This window comes from Taudactylus pleione, unplaced genomic scaffold (assembly GCF_031769625.1).
Source record: "Taudactylus pleione unplaced genomic scaffold, aTauple2 ptg000065l, whole genome shotgun sequence".
Classification (NCBI taxonomy): domain Eukaryota; kingdom Metazoa; phylum Chordata; class Amphibia; order Anura; family Myobatrachidae; genus Taudactylus; species Taudactylus pleione.
Window position 1 is genome coordinate 14,145,542 of NW_028284467.1, and position 5,247 is coordinate 14,150,788.

The window sequence follows — 5,247 nt, forward strand, 5'->3', positions numbered from 1 at the left end:
GCTAAAGGACCTCTGTGACGTATTCCACCACGTGACCACTGCAGGAGGCTGGACCGCTCCTGCGTTACCATCCACTAGGGCACAGAGGGGGAATAAATATTTGTGGCGAGCTCAGCGAGCCCACGAGGGGACACTTTTGGTCCCCCGTTAGCATCCCCGCCCCTCCCCCTTTCAGGCCAGGTCACGTGGGTGTGACATCACAGGTCCATCAGCCTTGTATAGTCTAGACCTAACCCACAGCTCACTGCTGCTTACCAAAAGAAGCAGCAGCCAGACACCCCAGCAGCCAAGAGCCAACCAGTATTCACCGAGAGCAGTGGCTGGTGGGTGGGACTGTCCTATGTGCTGCTGCTAATTGGCTGACCAGAGTGTCTTTCCCTCTGTCAGCCACCACCCCCAGCAGCAGCATGTACGGAGCAGTAGTAGCCCAGTCAGTGTGTTTTGTACTCTATTCTTAAGTTGTGACTGACTATAAAACAAGGAGAGAGGCAGCTGGCAGCCCAAAGCAGTGAAAGCAACAACACTATGTAACAGAAAAAACAAAACATTGGAATAGCAAGGAAAACCATAGGGGGAGAAATCTAGCGATGGTCATGAAACATTGGATCCTAAACATTGCAGGGTTACATCAAACATCGGAACCATCTGACCGATGTTTCAGATGAAACATCAATTGATTCCCATCCCTGTTTCAAGAAAAAAAAAGAAAATCAGTGTTAAGTGCACTCTCTGGGCTTGACGTGCAGGTATGCGGCACCTAATCAAATTGCTATGGGCTGACAATTAGACACGGGGTAAGCCCCGCAGCTAATTGAAGCTGCCCCAAATTGATATCGGTCTATCTCGGATATACATTAGATATATATTACATTTGTAGCTCTACTGCTCTTGTCAACAAACGCCTATAGAGAAATCTGCATGTATGTGATGCTTTACCAGCTAAATGGGTGTAGCCATCTATAAACTATAGATATGAGGGCTGAAGGCATTGCATAAAATGCAGTTTGAGAGTATTTAGGTGTCACTGTACTTGTGAATTTGGGCACGATTGGGAGCATGAGGTAGGGTGAAGATGGGGGAAAAGAGGATGTACTTATGAATGGGAACATTAGAAAAACCATACAGTATGTGACAAGAATAGGAATCCTGGCAGTTCTATACATTAAGCCCACCATGTACCTGTTCTCGTGAGGAAGATGCCAATGCTATTTCATTATAGTTCTTAAATGGAGCCATGTGGCTCAGATATTGTAGATGGTATAATGTACACTTATTATGTAAAATCTATAAGTTGTCACTGAAAGGCATTACAGGAAGTGCGGGGCAACTGGAAGTAGCTAAAGCTTCTAAAATCCAAGTTCTGCACTTAGTGGAACCTTGTTGGTTTACACTGCTGTCATTAGACGTGAGCTTACACTTGCAAGGAGTCCTGCCAAGTCAAAGAAAAGTAATGCTGGGTACACACTGGCCGAAAAATCGCGTGTCTGTCGGCCAGTGTGTACCAGCGATGTCTGTGAACAATGTCTTCCCAGTCATATCGCATCGGCTGTGCTGCACAGCCAATGCCCAATATATCTGCAGATATATTGGGGCGACGTGTTGTGTGTATGGGTGGTCAGCTGATCGCCCATAGGGTTATTTCACACACACCAATTTTCACCGGCCGGCAAAAAACAGGGAGAATTTTTGCCATATGTACAATTTAACCAAGTATGGAAATGGATAGGTCCTTTCAGACGGGACGGTCACGGCACAGTCGCCATGTTACAGCCGGGAATATCCACTGACAAGGACGGCTGCCATGTACGTGCCGTCCCTGCAAGTCAGTGAAGTATATGTTACAATGTTTCCTGTCACACACGCCCGCTTTTCTCAGCTTGAACAGCTGCTACTGCCCATGCCCAATACAGTAAGAAATAAAATCACAACATTAAAAAACGGTTCAAAGCCGTTACATGTGAAAAGCACTGACTGCATGAAAAAAACAAAAGCGTCCAGCTATGGACAGTTTTTTTTTGCCAGCCGACAAAACTGGCATGTGTGAAATAGCCCATACACTTGCTGCACGGGCCAGCGATGATTTACAGCTCAACTGGGCGGGCGCATGTAAATACCTGCCCTGTTGAGATGTCAGTCATGACAGATCGTGCAGACTATATGTTTTGCACAGTCTGCAGATATATCTGCGGTAGGGTCTCGCTGCCGCAAGCCCAGGAGTGCTTTTGGCTCTATCAGAGCCAAAAGCACTCCCACTGACATCACTAGTGATGTCAGTGGGGCTGGACCCAGACGGTAGGCGTTCCCATGGGAACACCTCCGTCTAGGCAGCAACGCCCCCGGCACACCCACCAAAGGGGGCGTGCTGTCACTCACCATTGACAGCACGCCCCCTTTGGTGCAAGACCCATAGCGACGGCTGGCCGTCGCTATGCGGGTCTCGCGCATGCGCACGACGGAGCTCCCTCCGTCGTGCGCATGCGCACTAGGGCACCATCGACCCGCTCGCGAGCGCGTCTGAATCATGCCCATAGTCAGCAATGTGCCAGAGTTTGCTACTGGATAACTCCAGTGTGCCTTCTCGGTGAAAGTCCATAGCCTGAGAGTGCCCATATATTGTGACACTAAAATGGAAAAAGACGTGTTCATCACAATGTTCTGTGACGATAGCAGCTGTAATTTCAATAGGAATGTTCATATCACCTAGAGTCAAAGGTCAAAGGATAGGAAATAAATGAGACTGGCAGCAAAGCGGTCAAAGAATTATGAAACTGGATCCAGGGGACAATTAAATAAAAGCAAAACAAAGGCTGAGAGGAGAGAATAAAATGGAATTGTGCAGACTTCAAAGGGACAGAAAGAGGGGATTCTGAGGTTATGATTAAGAAGGTATTGTCTCTCCAGGTCTGGTAGAATGACAGAGGGAGAGAAGAATGTTGGGATAGACATCAGGAGTCTGGCCTCAGACAGTAAAATGTGATGCTACTAGTCATTGCATCATAACCGTACAATGGTACGTATAACCATCTTAGTTATACTGTGCGCAGTCACCTTCAAGTTAAGCTGCAGACACAACTTCCGGGTGTCCACAGCTGCATATAAGTGTCAGCCATCGGATGAGCATCGGAAACAGCAGCTGATGGCTTACAACCATTGCAAATCCGCTATTCAATGGAATAAGTACTTCCATCAAATCTGGAACATCAATGGTTACTAACCATCGGTTTCTGTTGTCCTTCCATAGAATAGTGTTGTAGGGGATGGAGTACCAGGTAAGGTGAGTCAGATTTCCATTATTGGAAGGGTGATTGAGGTGTGATTTCTCAAACAACAATGAGGAAAAGTAGGAAAAAAAAAAAAAAAAAAAAGAAAGAGGATGTGGAAGGATGATTTGTCGGTGCAAGAGTAGGAGGAGGTAGAAGTGCCTTTTCCGCTGATTCGGGCAATGGATTAGGCAACCCTTACAGCTTGGACACATTGGGCCATATTTACAGAGCATAAAAGCTGGCACATCTTGGCAGGTTTCAGGTGAAAATTGGAAGTGGCACTCACTATAGGGGGTATAGTTACTAAAGTGCAGGTGTTTAGAAGTGGAGATGTTGCCCATAGCAACCAGATTCTAGCTATTATCTTCTAGAACATGGTTCTTCAACCTTGGCCCTCCAGCTGCTGTGGAACTACACATCCCAGCATGCCTTGCCACCGTTTTGATATAACAGCATGCTAAAACTGTGGCAGGGCATCCTGGGATCTATAGTTCCATAGCAGCTGGAGGGTCAAGGTTGAAGACCCCTGTTCTAGAAGGTGCTAGATAAATGCTAAGTAGAATCTGGTTAGTTGCTATGTGCAACATCTCCACTTCTAAAAACCCGCAATTTAGTAAATATACCCCCCCAGTATAAGCACACCAGACATAAATTTAAACCTGCAGAGAAGTGGCTTCAGAAATATAGCCCATGGTCTGGGATAGTGACAGTTGGGCTGTGGGTCCAGCAGTCAAATGGAGATTTGGAGATTGCAACAGCAATCACAATGGAGCTTAGTTGGTGCCGCAGCGGAACAATTTCTCTTCAGAATACTGCAGTTTAATATATTCCCTGTGACCAAACATTTAAACTACTAATATGCACAGAAATATGTACAGGCAACTCACCTCAGATCATGACTTGGTTACCTGAAAATGACTGGAAATCTTAAGAGCTAACTGGGTCTCATGTGCACTGTTGATTAGGGCTGTCAATTTGCTCAACTAGAGAACCTGGATCTGTATGCAATCAAATATGCCCAACTACTGACCGACAATTTAGGCCTAGTTAGCCGTGTTTATTATTTTTTTTTCATATAAGCCTAAAAATGCATATTGTGGTTTGTACATGTCCGACTCATTTCTACTGGAGTGGTTTCCTACTCCTATACTGAACACTAACATTTTGAATAGATAATAAATACATAATAGATAAGTGTCTCTAAATTGCAATATACAGAATTAGATGTTTGCTACCCATATATAAAAGTATCTGGAGATGTTGAACACACATTTTTTTGTTATGTATCTATACATAGTATAAAAAAATAAACAGTCCATGGTAGGCGTCTGTTTGTTCAGGCTAATCTCTGGAACCATTTGACGGATTTTGAAGCATATTTCACTATTCTATAGAGCATTTGTCGAGGAATGTTTAGGTTATGATACCTTAATGTATGACCAAAGGGAGCCGAGCAGTGAGGATTTTAGTGAAGCAAGTCAATGAAAAAAACGGACAAGGCGGCTTACGCTGCCTAAACCGTTAAAGCTATATCACAACAATGGATTTTATTTTATACCATGTAGAGATTAACACATCAATTTTTCTGGGAAACCGGAAAATATTTAAGCCCTGTTTACTGATACATAATTACAGTTTGACCTTTTTATTGCCGTTCCTAGTTCATTTATTATTATTAATTTATTATTAATGTTTAAATTTGTTAGTACTTTTCCTACCGTTTGAGTGCACCTTAATTCACTATATTTCAAGGAAATTTCTACATTTAGCGGTTGCGACTTGGGACCCATGCCATAGGCTTGGCACCCCTGCACTAGATCTAAACATGCAAGGACTGAGATTATGATGGAGATTTGTAAGTTTACACAAGAGACTGCCAGTCTAAGTTCTTTGTACCACATCTTAACCCATTAATCTTAGATCTGAGCGATGTTGCAGGGATTTCAGTAAATAAAATCACAGATTTCAAGCAGTCGAGTAAGAG